The sequence below is a fragment of the Marmota monax genome, unplaced genomic scaffold, assembly GCF_021218885.2.
Source record: "Marmota monax isolate L192 unplaced genomic scaffold, Marmota_monax_Labrador192_F-V1.1 WCK01_AAM20220418_F8-fsc00001, whole genome shotgun sequence".
NCBI lineage: Eukaryota > Metazoa > Chordata > Mammalia > Rodentia > Sciuridae > Marmota > Marmota monax.
The window spans coordinates 21,906,943-21,923,928 of NW_026693777.1; the positions used below are offsets into that span (position 1 = coordinate 21,906,943).

A 16,986-nucleotide genomic window follows, 5' to 3' on the forward strand; every position below is an offset into this window, starting at 1 on the left:
GGCTGACAAGCCTAAGAGGCTAGCCCTGGCAGTAGACATTAGGACTCCAGGGGGTAGTGATTTGGGAAGCTCCTATGAGGAGACAGGTGTAGATCTATCTACCAATCAGATGGCCTGTGTTCCTATATAAAGCTGTGTTTTCCAATAGCTGAGGAATTGTTTAGAGAGAGAAGTTTATTTTATGATTGGGGTTACCAACAAAGGAGGGAATTAGATGATAGAGAAGAAAATAATTTATTTCTTTGGTTGGGCTCATCCAAATAAGAAATAACATGTGAAAGAAATGCCTTCTCTCTGGGCATAAAAGATTGGGTCTGCATTTTCCTTTGAGGTAGTAAATGTCATCTTTCCTTTTAAAAAACTGATACATAATTGTACTTTGTGATATTTCATATATGGTGATCAAATCAGGGTAATCATCTCAAACATTTATCATTTCTTTGCATCGAGCACATTCAAAATTCTCTAGTTATTTTGACATATAAAATTACTGCTAACCGTGGTGACTCGGCTGTGATATGGAACTCTAGAACTTATATTCCTCCTCTTAACTATAATTTTGTATCCTTTAACCAACCTTTCCAGGTCTGGATTTTTATAAAAGCCATTTATGCAAAGTGCACCACTAGGGAGTTAGTTGATGTGGGTCTAAAGGACATAAGAGGCATTCCTAGTAACTTTCTATAATATGAATGAACAACTTGAAAATGTTAAACACATTTACAAGAAGCAGCAGAAAAAAATTTAGTCAACTTTTAAAAACACTAAACTGTGAAATCAGACAGTCAGACTCTGTTCTCTTATACCATGTCTACCTATATATCTTTTCCTTTTTGACCTCATTTTTGAGAAATTTACACTGTCTGACCTGATATTAATATTATTTTATTCTGAGTCAGAAAAGGTAAGGAAGCTGCATTTCAGAATTGCATTTGAGTCATTTGTGAAATTGCATCTTACAATTTGCCACCATTTCTAGCAGTTCTTTAACATTTTCTTTCTTGACTGGGTGTTCACGTTCACGCCTCCAGGGTCTAATTTCTCTTCTAGTTCATAAGAGAGAATTGCTTTAATCAGAGCTGGGGTGAGGACAGGAGTATTTATTCTTCATGTTGTTTGATTTCAAGTGGATAGAACATTAGAAACCCAAAGTATGCAAGAGGTTTGTGTGAAATCCAAGTCCCTTTGAGGAACAGTCCACAGGACAAGTCATTTAACCTGTTTGTTTACAAATGTCAAAGAACAAGACTAAGATAAATGAGGGTGACTTATGGGAGAGTTGGCTGCAGATATTGATTGCTGAGGTGGTTCATTTAAACTGCGGGTCAAAGAAACCTGTCCTGTGTCCTGGACACCCAGATATTAGGTCATATCTACCTTGCTGCTTTTGTCCTTGATCATATTACTGAGGATTGTATTCAAACACAGGTCAGTAGAGAATAAGTTATGTAAATATGCTCACAGGTGGTCAGGCCTAGACCACAATTTAGCAAAATTTCATTCAACAATACCTGGGCTCTATGGGACAGACAGGTCTTCATGTATGTACCAAAGAAGGAAAACATCACGTGGTAACAGTGGAAAAGCATGGGATTAGCAGAGCAGTAGGCAAGCTTGAGTTGTAATTTTTCATTTTAGCATATGCATGTGGGTGAACTCACAGAAAAAAAATGTCAGGTTCAGTTTCCCTATCCATAAAACAGGGATAGTCCCTGGGAATCTGTGAAGATTAAGGGAACTGAAAATGAACCAACCTGGCAAGTCTGCCTGCTGTGGCACTTCAGCACAGCTGTACTTCCCAGATAGAGCAGGAGCTTATCTCACAGGTGGCAGAAGGTGTTGAGGCAGGGTTTGTATGCAGGAGGGTTAAGGTTCTGCACAGAGGAGATGTGCCAGCCATCTTTATTTGTGATCAAATGCAGGTATGGTAAGGAGGTAAATAGGGCCTCATGCCCTGTCCTGGGTTCAAGTCCTTGTCAGCCAGTGACAAGCCATGTAATCTTAAATAACTCACAGCCTTCCTGAACATCCATTTTTTTCAACCATAAAATGGGAATAATTAATAGTAAAATTTTTACTTTATATGTTTGTTGTATCTAAACCTGTCTATGAAGCCACTCTTGCTACTGGGTTCTTTTCTTTTCATGTAGCTTCAGGTAGCTGATATAAGCTCTGTGATTCTCAGTGTCTCATCTGAAAAGTGGGGTCAATATTATCTATTTACAAACCTGGTATGAGGATTAAGTGAAATTCTGTGCAAGTGCTCAGCATACAGTGTGCCATGATGTAGGTAGCTGATAGATGGCAGTTTTCCTTACCCTCACACCGTTTTTCCTTGCCTATTGGCTCATGACTGAAATTCCTTCATTATAGTTTCCATTCCAGAGGTATTATGTTAAAAGCAAGTACCACCTAATGGAACTGGCTATCATTTGAAAATTTTCTTTAAGGTAGAAAAGAGGAAGGAGCACATGGGTATGGGACTATCTAGAGAGACACCCCAGATGGGGTTGGGGAAGCTGAGACTGGCAAAAATAGAACATCTTGGCCTTTACAAATTTTCACCAGGTGAAGTGCACCAGCTATCCACTCTACTGTACAAACTAACTTCAGTGCCTCAGGATTAGGGAACTGTCTTACAATCTGAAAGAAACCAGAACTCTTGGCTTTAATGAAAATTGGATGGGGGTGGGGTACAGTAGAGACTTGATAAACTCCTCCATATTTGGAGCCTTCTTTACTACCTGTGGACCTCATTCTTATAAACACAGAGCACAGGAGGGTCCTTCAAAGCTATGTTTGGCTAAATCCCAGTTGAGGCTGGCCCTGTAAAAGGTTCCTTCCAAATGGCCCCTTGGTGTTCCTCCATTAGAGATACAGATCACATCAAGAACCATGTCCAGGGCTGGAGCTGGAGCTCAGCAACAGAGAGCTTTCCTAGCATCCGTGAGGCACTGGGTTTGATCCTTAGCATCACATAAAAATGAAACAAAAGCATGCTGTCCATCTACGACTACAAAAAAAAATTAAAAATTAAAAACAAACAACCCCCATCCCCAAACCCAAGTCCCAGCCCAAGTGTAGTGGCCCTGGCCTGTAATACCAGTTACTTGGGAGGCTGAGTCAGAAGTTGTCAGCCTCTGCGATTTAGCAAGACCCCCATTTCAACAAATAAAAAGGGTTAGGGATGTAGCTCAGTGGTAGAGTGGTTGCCTAGCAAGGGTTTGGTCCCCAGTACCAAGTCTCTTATGCCGTGTGTGGATGGTTTAACTATCAATTAGGCACAGGTGTGACACGGGGTGGGGGTGGGGGCTCTCAGTGGATTGTGGGACATCCAGCCATCAAAAGCTGACTTGAAGCCTGCTGTTTCTTAACATCTAGAAATAGTGAGGTCCTAGTCTTCACCTAGGGAGTCACAGCCAGTCGGGTGAGCGAATCGGAGATGCCAGCAGGGGGCGCACGAGACCCTCGCCAAGAGAGAGAGGTGAGCCGAGGCTAAGTCAATGAAGAGGAGCGCAGCCGCCGCGGAGGCACAGATTTTCCCGTCGGTGAGTTAGAGAAGACACCTGGGATCTTAGATCTAGCCCCGAAGGCCCTCCTAGCCAGCCTCTGGGATGTGAGAGTTCATGTCTGCAGCAGTAGTCCATGGCTTTGCCTCTCAGCTTGCTGCTGGGGCTCTAGTAAATCCACAGCCCCTCCAGTTTCACTCCTAGGTATTTATTTACTTATTTACTTATTGCTGTGCCGGGGATCCAACCGAGGGCCTCAGTCGCCCCACGCAAGCGATTTACCACTGAGCTACAACCCTGGGGTTCCCCCACCCAAGTTTAATACTGGATTCTTACAGAGCCAGGAATTTAATGATACCCACGTGGGTTCTGGTTCCGAGACAGGATCCATAACGTGAGGCCCGCGACCCGTAGCATCAGTCCCATAGCAGGCGGGACCTGATTAGAAATGCTCATGCCCAGTCTTCACGTCGGCCCTCCTGCATTTGAGAGTCTAGGCACAGGCAGGGGAACCCGGTCTGCGCTTCACAACCCTTGCGGGTAGCTGTAAGGCGGCGCCAGGGCCAGAGCCCCTTCTCCGGGGCCGCCCCCTTTGTGGATCTCCAGGCAGAGCTCCCGGTCCTCCTACGGTCTCCCGCTCGTGGTCACGTGAGCTCACAAACTAACCCCCACACCCTCTTCTCGGTGTTTAAAAGGAAGAAGAGGCTTCTCGTTAAGTCGTGGGCGACCTCTCCAGCTGCTGGCCCTTTTGACACTCCCTACGCCCCTGCCGAGAGGCCGTGGGAAACGCCGAGGCTGCAAGGACCACCTCTGGACACTTGCAGGGTGGAGAGGCGGCGGCCAGAGCTGGGGCGAGAGGGACCCTCGTGTGTGGCGACTGACATTCCTGGCATCCGGGGCTGCGGGTAAAGGCTGGCGACGGGGGCTGGGTTGCGAGTTGCGCTCACTTTCTACAGCAGGTGGCCGGGAGCCAGCTCCGGGAGTGGAACTTCTCCTAGGAGAGCACGTGTGGATATTTTAGAGAATGCAAGGCCGGCGTGTTTACCTGTAAGGTAGGTGCCCCCTTCGTCAAGGTGTGATTTCATTGTCATGATTTTGAAATTCTGCGGTGAGAAACCAGTAATATTGTGTGACCAATGAAAGTAAGACAAATCCAACTCCCCCCCCCCCCACCACCACCCCGGGGCCAGGGATCCAGAGCAAGGGTAATCTACCACTGAACTTTAAAGCCCAGCTTTTTACATTTTTTAATTTTGAGACAGAGTCTTGCCAAATTCCGGAGGCTGGCTTTGAATTTGCAATCCTCCTGCCTCAGCCTCTGGAGCCGCGGTGATTACGGGCGCGTGCCGCCACTACTGGTAACAGTTTTGTGCTTTGATTACATATCTTCACTTTAGACACCAGCAAGTTAACTTATTCTGCTTGTGCTTATGATTTTCCGGTTGGGTGTTATAAAATAAATGTCTTTTAAAAGAAAAAAGAATCCTGTTTTGTGTTTTTCTTTTTTTTTTTTTTTTTTTTTTTTTTGTACTCTATGATTTCCCGACTGTGGGTGAAATGAATACAGTGGACTTCAGCATGACGCTTCCCGCTTGAGTTTTATGAACTGGGAGAGTGCATGTCTCAGGCAGACGACCAGTGCTTTAAAAATGTGTTAACCGACGTTTCTCAGCTATATCAGAAATAGGTTTACTTATTTACTGGGCAGACGGAACTACATTAAATCTGGTCTCTTATTTGCTGAAGAGGAATCCAACTGTTGCCTCCTCACACTTTGCATTATCCACGGTGTCATATTGAAGTACAAAATCAGGTCAAGTGAATATTACTTTTAAAGAGCTTTGACTTTGAGTGGAGTTTTGTTTAGGAAAGTAAGGTTGACTTAGTTTTATCTTCTTCTGAAGAGCAGGTTTTTGTTTTGGTGTGGTATGCCTCACTTTGGAGAAAAGATTTTGCCTTTCTTTGTTATAGTTCTAGTATTTCCATGGGCATTCCATTAGAAATTTTTATGTCTGCTGTAAAGTTTCTAAACTCACAATCGCTATTTTCCTTTTTGTGTGTGTGAGAAAGATGTTTGTTATTTTAAAAGTGAACATGTGAAAGAGAAGGTGTGTACTTGGATTTGGTTATTAGTGGATGTGTTGTGACCATGAAAAAAAATGATATATTTCTTGGGCTTTTCCCCCCTCTGGAGAAAATCTCTGTTTCTACATACATTCTAGAAGGGGGAAAATGTAGATTTCTTCATCATTAGGTGTGCAGACATAGGCTTTAGGATTCCTGTTTTGCATTCATTTCTTTAGATGAATCTGAAAAATTCTTATTTTGAAAGTAATATCTTATAACATTTAAGTCTTGCTCAAGGCATATAAATCTTTGAAATCAATTAAAAACAACACATTTCATCATGATTTTGAGGGTCTGGAATGAATCTATCTTTTACATTTTAAAAATATATCTATAATACAGATAAGGCAAAACAGTAAATTCAACTTATAAAAATATAATTAGCCTTTAAAAGATATTGAAGTGTCCCTTTTGAGGAACAAGACACTGCAATTTTCTATAAATGTGTATCTAACCAGGTAATAATTCAAAATACATCTTATGTTAATTTTATTTGTTTTGAGTAATTTTATGGAACATATGTATGAAAATATATAAAATATCGAAGACTAAACTTGAATCATTTACTGGTAAATTTTTTTATTATTATGTCTAGAGCCCTTGAGAACTGTTTACTTGAATATTTGGCTTCATAATTCAATCAAGTATGTTGTTTTAGACATAATGACATTTGAAAAAATTCAGACTTAGTATTGTTTACATGCAGTTATATTTGGCCTTTTTAGGTGTCTCACTGTATGAATTATGACTGAAGGAGTTCTCATTTTGGAAGATACATGTGAACATTTTTTTGTTGATGTTTGTGTTTTTCTTTTTTCTTTTTTTTTTGGGGGGGGTGGGGTTGCTGGGGATTGAACCCAGAGGTGCTTTACCACAGAGGTACATCCCCAGCCCTTTTTATTTTTTATTTTGAGACAGGATCCCACTAAGTTGCTTAGGCCCTCACTAAGTTGCTGAGGCTGGTCTTGAACTTGCCACCCTTCTGCCTCAGCCTCCCAAGTCACTGGGATTTCAGGTGCGTACTATGGTACCCAGATGCTGTATACATTTTAAACAGTTGTATGTAAATCAAGTATTGATGATCAGTTCTATGGTTGTTTTAGAGTAATTTTTCTTTATTCTAATTAATATTAAATTGATTGATGGCCTTACCATTTTGCTTTGGAAAAGATACATTTAAAACTCCTGGTTGCCAAACAGATAAATACATCAAGGATGCTCAGTCCTTAAGAAATGTATTTTTAAATCTTTTCCTTGAAATTTCTTCTAGTTTTATTCCCCCTTCTAGCTTTTGCTTTGTGAGTGTGAATTTATGACTTTTGTGGGGCATACAAATGTAAAGTGTTTGAATGGAATGCTTAGGGACTGTGATGCACAGGTGGGAGAAGAAAGGGGATGAGTTAGCAAAGTCCTCCGAGTCTGCAGGATGGAGAACGTAGCATCAGGGGCTGTGCATTTTATTTATACATACGAAGTTGACAGGCTACTTAGCAGCCTAGCTATCTGGACCGGTGATAATGGACTTCTGTTCAACAGAAATTTAGGAAGTAAAATTAGGAGGCAAAAATATTTGGGGTGGCAATAAGTCCACTGCGCGACCAGCACGCTGGTTTCATACAAGAGGTTCGTAGCATAGAAGTTAACTAGTGACATCGAAATAAACACACAGACTCAATTACCTTTTTCTATGACCAGGTCCGAGATGGCTCTCCCTCTAGCAAGGCTTACTCGGGACTAGCAGGAGAGAGAGAGAGCACGCCAGGGAGTAGCCTTTTATTGGGGAACAAGAAATTCAGGGGAAAATTCCATCCAATGAAGGTCGATGGGGGCAGCATTCCAAGGTCAGGGTCAGTGATTGGTCTCAGGGTTAATGATCAGTCACACCCCCACACGACACAGTTTGGCCAGAACGCCTCACACCCAATCAGGGAGGTGCCCAATCGCGTGAGAATGGCTCCCCACAAATAAGTCATTTTATCTTAAAGGGTCTGGAAATTCTATACCATAGCTATATTCAGTGACATGCCAATAGACTGGCTTCCCTCTCTTGGATGTGTTAATACCTAACAGAATGCTTTCACATACAGCATTTCATTTTCTCCTCAGAGAACTATGAAAAGATGCAGCCCATATAAGCCCCCATTTTTAACTGAGGAAAATGTGGAAGCTCAAGTTGTTTATGTATTTTGTCTAAGATGATCTGGCTTTCAGATAGAGCTGAGACCAAGATCCAGTGTCTGCTGGGTGGTGCTCTCAGCCAGAATATACATAAAAACAGGCTCCGTTTTGACTGATTTCTTATTCTTTAGCTAGATTTATAGGTGCTTTAATAAATCAGTTTATTATTTTTGGAATGTCTTCCTACTATTTCTAGGGCTGACCTTGGTCTTCTCCATAAAACCACTGCCAATATTTGGGATTTTAAAAACTTAAGTTTTGTTTTTTTTTTCATTTTGAGAGCCATAATGTGTTCCCCAGCCAGTGCCTTAGGATACCATGCATAATTCCATGTGTACAGAAAGCTTTTCTGTGAACAAAGATGGGACCTGAGAGGGCCAAACAGGTGTATGTGTGTGTGTGTGTGTGTGTGTGTGTGTGTGTGTGTTGTGCTGGTGGAATGGGAAAGAAAAGTCTCTGGATGGAAGACAGGCTTTCACCCCAAAGGACATGGAGCAATCATTTTAGGTTATGGTTACTAATTAAAGAGGATTGTCATAAATGTAATGAGTAATTCTAGAATGTCCAGGTTTATGTTCTTTTCTTGGCCAGCTAAAACTCCATGCCTTCCAGGCCCAACAATTAAACTTGTTAGAGAGTATTTTTCCCTATTCTACCAGATATTGTGGTCACTGAGGCCATGCTTGACCTCAAATGATGTGCTGAGAGAATTCCACATTACAATGTTGAAGAAATTGGATCTTTTGAGGATTCTTTCCTTTAACCATTTTGTATCTCCGTTTTAGAATAGAAGTACTCAAATAACCAGAATGGGTTTGTTCACAGTTTTATAGACCACCTTTGGTGGAGAAAGCTCCCCTTATGCTGCCTGTGTTCCTGTTTACTGCAGTGTTAGTTTAAGTTCATCATCCCTTGTTATGGCTTGGCTTAGGAGAAAAGCACTATGCATTGGCTACCAAGTTTACTAATTTCCCAAGATGCCTCTGAGAAATAGTTGTCACATGAATCTGGATACATCCCAAAACTATCCAACCAAATAGTAACTTGCTTTTTTATGACTACTCAGCAATCAGTTCTCTAACATTAATTGTCACTGTGCTGGGGATGTGCAGAAATTCTAGAGAAGTTGGCGATAGGTTAACATGTGAGATCTGTATTTTCTAGACAAAGTCATCATAGTACCTGATTAATGGCCTGGATGTGTCTTGGGGTTTGCCATTTGGTGGTGTGTGTCTACCAGGTCATTTTAGCATCATTGGACCAACATTTTAGTTATAGGTGAAAATGAGTGATGGAATAGATTCTCTACCCCAGAGGAAGATGTCCTATTCTTTTAAAACTTTGTGTTAATTTTCCAATTAGATAATGGCAAGTGTTATTTCAGGATCATGAATTGCCATGTGACTGTTCTTTACTTTGTGTCAGTTTTTAAGAAGTCTGATGAAAGGAAAAGATGGCAGAGGTTTTTCTGATAGTTTGAGGTGTTGGCTCTGCTGAACTGCTTATGCTAAAGTGCTAATTATATTTCTTTTGGGATATGTAAAGTTGAGACCATCTGAAATTCAGTTAAACCTTGGTTGACCACACATTCATAGAATATTTTCTTTGTGAAGCCATTTAATTAAAATTTTCATTAATTTTTATTAACTTGAAGTCTTCTATTCAAATTCCTCTAAAATTCACTATTTTCTTGCTTTATAATTTCCTGGATATAATTTAATCTGATGATGGAAAGTGTTGTATTTGTCCTTATATACATTTATATTGAGCAGTACTTTGTATAAGAAAGACTACTAACCATAATGACCTTACTAACCTTTGAACATGCTTTTTATTCATTAACTAGGTAGGCCATCTTATTTTTTATACTTTTTTCAAGTTCAAGATATATAATATTACCTCCAGATTACATTATATTATTCATTAATGCAATATGTTTTATGTTACCTTAAGTATCTTGCTCTCAATTATTACATTGTATTCTGTTTAAATTTTGTTGTTGAAGTATTCTAAGTGTGTTTTCATTAAATATTTGGCTATATTAGATATGCTCAGATCATATAGCAAAAACAGTGCACTAAAATATGATTGCTAAGGTAAGTTTTGAAAACAAGCACAGTGAGCAGGTGTATGTGTAGGTGGATTGAAATATGAGACATATTTTCAGGACAGACAAATGCCTTTTAACAATGCTGTCAGTTCTGAAGCTGCCACCTAATGGTTACTGATGCCTCAGTCACCAGCTCCTGTGGTCTCTCCTATATTCAACCACTCACTGTAACCCAGGTCATTTCCATGGATCTGTAAATGAGTTCAAGCTCCCTGTTTAAAACTATTCGATAAACAGAAAGTGGTAGAATATTATTCAGCCTTAAAAAAGAAGGAAATTCTGACACATGCTACAACATGGGTAAAACTTGAGGACATTACACTAAGTGTAATAAGCAGCCTCAAGGGCTGGGGTTGTGGCTCAATGGTAGAGCACTAACCTAGCACATGCGAGGCCCTGGGTTTGATCCTCAACACACCTATAAATAAATAAAATAAAGGTATTGTGTCCAACTACAACTAAAAAATAAATATTAAAAAAAATAATGGGCCTCAAAAGGACAAATGCTGTGTAGTTCCATTTATATGAACTACATAGTCAGATCTCTCGAGACACAATGTAGAATGGTGGTTTACAGGGACTAGAAGTGGGGAAAGAGGGAAATAATAGTAAGTAATAAAAAAATAAATAATAGAGGGAAATGGAGGAGTTATTGCTTAACAGGAATAGAATTTTAGTTTTGCAAGATGAAAAGCATCCTGGAGATAGGTTTCACAGTAGAGTGAAGGGATTTAACACTGATGAACTGTACAAGTAGAAATGGTTAAGATAGTGCTGGATATGGTAGCCCCTGCCTGTAATCCCAGCTGTTCCAGAGGCTGAGGCAGGAGAATCACAAGTTCAAAGCCAACATCTGCATTTTAGCAAGAACCTGTCTCAAAATAGAAAATAATAAAAAGGGCTGGGAATGTAGCAGTAGAGCTCCTCTGGGTTCAATCCCTGGTACTGGAGTGTGGGGTATTAAGTCGTATATTAGTTTCCTGAAGGTAGGCCTCTTATAAATTTTCTTTCTTCAGCACAGCTCCATGCCTACTGAAGGTGATCCCTTGACTTCATGAAATCTTATATTTTAAACAGAGTTCCTCATATTCTTTCCCTATAAGAAACAAACAAACAAAAAACATGTTAATTTGGCAACTCTGAGCTCTGAGGATCTGGAAAAGGCCAGACCCAAGGAGCAGTAAGGAGCCTATTTTAGATGCTCAGAAAAGAAATAAGAAGAACTTTCTTCAATATGGCAGCAAAAGACAGACATGGAGGCAAGGCATTTGGATACAGAGACCATGTGCCTGGGTGATTAATGGTGACTGGGTAAAGAGGCGAAGTCAAAGACAACTATAACAGGCTTAATGCAAATAAGGAAAAGGACTGGTTTAGGAGAGGAAAATGATGAATTACATACCTTGGATATCATATTATTTGTTACTGTGTAACAAATTATAAAATTTATCATCTTAACATAATAAGCATGTGTAACATCATAGTTTCCAAGAGTTAAGAATCTAGGACCAATTAAGCTGGATGTCCTCACATGTGGTCCAAGTCAAAATGTCAGCCACACCATCATCTGAAGGTTTGACTGGGGTTGGAGGATCTGCTTCCAAAATATCTTGCTCAAAGAGTTATGGACTGGAGACTATAGTTTCTTGCTGGCCACTATCAGGAGACCTCTGCAAGGCTGCTTGGGTGTCCTTCAATTATGGCATCTAACTTCTTCCAAAGCGAGTGTATGATACAAAGAGATCTGTATGAAGAGGCCACAGTGCCTTTTATGACCTAGTCTTGGACATCACACATTATCCTTTTTGACATTATTTATTAGAAGTGAGTATGGAACTAGGTATGGAACCATCACTTGACCCAGCTATTCCTCTCCTCGGACTATACCCAAAGGACTTAAAAACAGCATACTACAGGGACACAGCCACATCAATGTTTATAGCAGCACAATTCACACTAGCTAAACTGTGGAGCCAATCCAGATGTCCTTCAGTGGATGAATGGATAAAAAAAAAATTGTGGCATATATACACAATGGAATTTTACTCAGCATTAAAAAATAACAAAACCATGGCATTTGCAGGTAAATGGGTGGCATTGGAGAAGATAATGCTAAGTGAAGTCAGCCAATCCCCCCAAAATAAATACCAGATGTTTTCTCTGATATAAGGAGGTTGACTCATAGTGGGATTGGGAGGGAAAGCATGGGAGAAATAGATGAATTTTAGATAGGGAAGAGGGGTGGAAGGGAAAGGGAGGGGGCAGGGGATTATCAAGGATGGTGGAATGTGGTGGACATCATTATACAAAGTACATGTATTAAGACTTGAATTACCCAATTCAACATACTTTATATACAAACAGAGATACAAAAATTGTGGTATATATGTGTATTAAGAATTGTAATGCAAAAAAAAAAAAAAGAGTAACATTACCTTAGATTAGATAGAGGGAAGTGAAAGGAGGGGAAGACAGGGGTCGTGGGGAATAAGAAAGATAGTAGAATGACATTACTTTATACATGTATGTGACTATATGACCAATGTGATTCTACAATATGTATACTCAGAAAAATGAGAAATTATATACCATCTATGTATGATATATCAAAATACATAAGTGCATTCTACTGTCATGTATAACTAATTAAAACAAATAAAAAATTAAAAAAAAATAAAGGCTGACCCCAGAAGAACACGAGGACTCGGCTCAGACAGTGCCTCTGGAAGTGGACTTCATTATACAAAAAAAAATAAAAAGTGAATCCCTAAATCTAGCTTGCACTCAAGGGCCAGGCTAGACTCCATCTTTTGAAGGGAAGAATGTTGAAGAATTTATGAACATAATTAAAGCCACTATAGATAGGATTTTAGGACAAAGGAAGGGAGCATTCAAATTAAAACATCAGAAGGAGGATATTGGGAGCTTCTAGAGAACCAAATTGCCTATATTTTAAGCAAGAGTTGAAAATATTGAGGATGGATAATTCTGAAGGCAAGTGCCTTCATTTAATTTTCTCTCTTAACCAGCCTCATTATTAATGGTCACTGTTCTCTTTTCCAGATTATATTATTCCAAATTTTTAAATATTTTTAAAAGGTTTTCATTTTTAATTTGTTTGTTTTTTTTCCAAAGCTGCTTATTATGAAAAATTTATAGAAATTTCAAATTTACAGAATAGTTGAAAGATTGGCAAAATGAATGTCTATGTATGCCTGCTATCCAGGGATGCAGTAATTGCAGTATTTTTACTTATTTGCTTTACCAATTTTTTTTCTGATATTCCTTTGTACAGAAGTTTCCCTTGACAATGGAATAAAATATAGATTCTTTCAAAAAGGCAGGATACAGATCCAGGCCTGGTGGCTGAGGCAGAAGGATCACAGGTTCAAGGCCAGCCTGGGCAACTCAGTGAGACTGTCTTAAAATTTAAAAAAAAAAAAAACTAGAAAGGGCTTGGGGTGTGGCTCGGCGGTAGAGCATTCTTGGTTTCCATTTGCAGTACTGGGGTATAAAAGAAGAAGGAGAGTATAGGCTTAATTACCTTAATTACTGTGTATCCAAGTAGAGAAACTGATGTAATGATAATTTACAATGCTAGCAAATGATTTCTTTTTCTCTTTTTTTGAAAGTCATAGTCCAAAAGGTAAAAACATACATATTTGATATATTTTGTCAAAACAAAATTTTGGGCTGGGGTCGTGACTCTGTGGTAGAGCGCTCGCCTAGTGCGTGCGAGGCCCTGGGTTTGATCCTCAGGTTCAGGAAAAATAAATAAAAGGTATTGGGTCAACTACAGCTAAAAAAATAAAATAAAATATTAAAAAAAAAAGACCCATAGAGATTATCATTTTCCACTCCCATCAGCATTGTAGAAAAGAGTCCCTTAGTCAGGTGCAGTGGTGCATACCTGTAATCCCAGAGAGTCAGGAGGCTGAGGCAGAAGAATGGTAAGTTCAAGGCTAGCCTCAGCAACTTAAGAAGGCCCTAAGCAACTTAGACCCTGTTTCAAAAACTGGAGGTATAGGGCTGGGGATGTGGCTCAAGCGGTAGCGCACTCGCCTGGCTTGCGTGCGGCCAGGGTTCAATGCTCAGCACCACATACAAACAAAGATGTTGTGTCCGCCAAAAACTAAAAAATAAATATTAAAAAAAAGAGTATTTATTAAAGAAAAAAAAAACTGGAGGTATAGCCCAGTGGTAAAATGTCCCTGGTTTCAGTCATTAGCACATATACACATGTGTACACACATGGAATCCCTGTTATTCCTGTTTTTTTTTTTGGGGGGGGGCGGGGTACAGGGGATAAAATCCAGGGGCACTCTACCATTGAGCTACACCTCCTACCTCTTTTTATATTTTGAGATAGGGCTTTCTAAATTGCTGAGGTTGTTCTCCAACTTGTGATCCTCCTATCTCATCCTCTCCAGTGGCTGGGATTCCAGGCATGTGTTGCTGGCTTTTTTGTTTGTTTGTTTTGTGGCCTTGCCAAGACAGTCTGTTTTCAAACATTTGAATCATTTGCCAGGGAAATATTTTTGTCTAATGTGTTAAATGAGATATAGTATCTTAATGTAGGTATCTTCTACAAATGAGGCTGAACATCTTTTTTATTTAAGTAGCATTTGCCTTCCTTTTGTATTCTGCCTGTGACTTTTGCCTGTTTTTCTAATGAGTAGTTTGTTCTTCATTCTAATATGAGTTCTCCCCATGTATTAGAGAGATTAGCTCCTTGTTTCTAAAATAAATTGAGAATTGTTTTTCTTTCTTTTTGTTTTTATAATTTATAATTAGTTATTTTTTTACTTTGATTATGGTATTTGTATGATATTTGGGTTTGGGTATTGAATTTATTGGTTATTTAAAAAAATTGCTTTTGGATTTTCAGCCAGAGTTCTCCCCTCACACTCAGGTTGTAAAGGGATTTTCCTATGTTAGCTGCTGGTGCTTGTAGGGCCTCTCGAGAGCCCTCCCCTTTCCCTTTTATCCCCTCTTCTACATTTATATTTCTTTCCCCTGCTTTCTTCTTCCATCTCTCTGAACTTTTTGATTTCTGGAGTTTATTCTGGTACAGTGTATGATATATATCCACTGTTCTTTTTTTTTTCAGTGGCTGGACTACCGTCTAGTGTTTTCCCAGTGATTTGAGGTACACCAAATTTCCAAAAAGTGTTGCTTTTGGATTTTCTGTTCTCAAATCTTCTATTTTCAGATCTTCTATTCTCTTACAGTAGTGTTGCGGGAAACAGACTAATCCAGAAGGAGCAAGTAGTACTCAGAGAGGAGGCGAATTCCAAATTTTTAATTTTATGCAGGTGGGCCCAGAGGAAAACAAAAACTCCAAATTCTGAGCCCTGATCCACAGTTTCTCACAATATTTATAGGTTATTTCAAGTCATTTTAGAACCATCCTATCATTGGGGCTTTTCATCTTTTTTTTTTTTAAAATCCTAATCAACGCAGCTGAAGGCCCTGAGCAGGGTCTCTAACATAAAGCATGCTCACAAAAACAGATAAGAAGAAATCTGTTACATTTCAAGAGGGAGTAGTCAGATTCCTAGGGCAGTTATTTACAATCCAAAAGGTTAATTAGGCTTACAATCCCATGGTTAATTAGGCTTCCTGGAGAAAGGCTTAGAGAAGGAAGTGGAATTGACCCCTTCTCCAGGCATTGGTTTCTTACCATAGCGTTTTTTGTAATTTCTTTTCACAACCACGTCTGGGTTTGCCATCACAGTAGTAGTTTGAATTAACTCAGGGGATAGAAACTATAAATACTTTCAACAGGGGAAATCTTTTGTTTCTATTTTTTGAGATGGACATCTTGCTAAATTGCCTAGCTTGGTCTCCAAATTGCAATCCTCCTGCCTGTGCCTCCCAAGTAGCTGGGACTACAGGCTTACCAGCATACTCAGCTAACAGAGGAAGTTTAAAGAATTACCAACTATGGTAACAGATTAAGTATAAAAGATAAGGAAACTCTCTTTGGCACCCCATGACTGAGGAGTATCACCTAAGGAAGAACAAATTTGGAAGGAGTTCAAACCTCACTGGATAAGCGAGGTTTGGCCATGAACTAGCAGAGATGTTGATTGATTTAGCCTGGCTGGTCTGGCATTGCAGGGCCAGCAAAATGCACCCTCCAAAGTGCCTCTGTGCAGATGGCAGTCAGTAACCAGTGTGAATGCATGGTCAAGGTAGGTCCAGGTTCCTTCTCTCTCTCTCTCTCTCTCTCTCTCTCTCCCTCCCTCCCTCTCTCCCTAAACTGTTTAGGGCCTGTCTAAGTTGCTGACACTGGCTTTGAACTCTCAATCCTGTTGCCTCAGCCTCCCAACATGCTGGGATTATGGGTATGTGCCACCTCTCTGGATAAGGTGATATTTCTTAATGAATTCCTTTGAGATGTTGACCCTTTGGGCCACAGCCTGGATGGGTGGCTGTGGTAAAGTTATCACCAACCTGAGGCTACAAGATTGTGGAGGGACCTTGTTTATTATTGAAAGAACACAGTGTATTTGAATATCTGTTAATAATATTAGCCCCAATCATTGATCTTCTTTAGGGTTTACCTGGCTATTCCTATTTTTCCACATGAGCATTCAAATAAACTTCTCTAGCTCCAGAAAAAGCATACTCAATGGAATTTTATATATTCTTTGGTTTTTAGTTTTCAAAAGTATTTTAGAAGACCAACCAGGAGGTCCAATTGTTTCAGCACAAACTTCATTATACCTGTCCTTGTCACCAGGGCATGATGTAGCCATCCAGATGATACCTTTTGTCACATTGAAATTAACCTGCTAGATGACTCTAAAGTGGAAAGGCAGACAACTAGGAAAAGGACTTTAAGTTGTAGTCATTTCCAGCTGGATGAAGAACCTTCGAGTTTCATTAGCAGATGGGTTCTATTACCTGACTGGTAAGAGAATAATGTTAGGCTTGTCAGAGCCTCACTAGAACTCACAAAAAATTCAAGGGCACTTATGGTCTCGTTCTATAGCCATATGTTGCTACTGTTAATGTCTGTTTCTTTTTTTAAATTAAAAAAAAATAACTTTCTTT

At 39.7% G+C, this 16,986-nt stretch overlaps 1 protein-coding gene across 2 annotated transcripts in view; it reads left to right on the forward strand.

Moving 5' to 3' along the window:
* The first annotated feature begins 4,181 nt into the window (after positions 1–4,181).
* The window catches only part of Esr2 (estrogen receptor 2), a 62,800-nt gene continuing 49,995 nt past the window's right edge, over positions 4,182–16,986 (forward strand). For both annotated transcript variants that reach the window (XM_046461321.2, XM_058584601.1), the window contains exon 1: positions 4,182–4,561. The gene's annotated coding sequence lies outside the window, so the exon portion shown is untranslated. The remainder of the gene's footprint in view (positions 4,562–16,986) is intronic.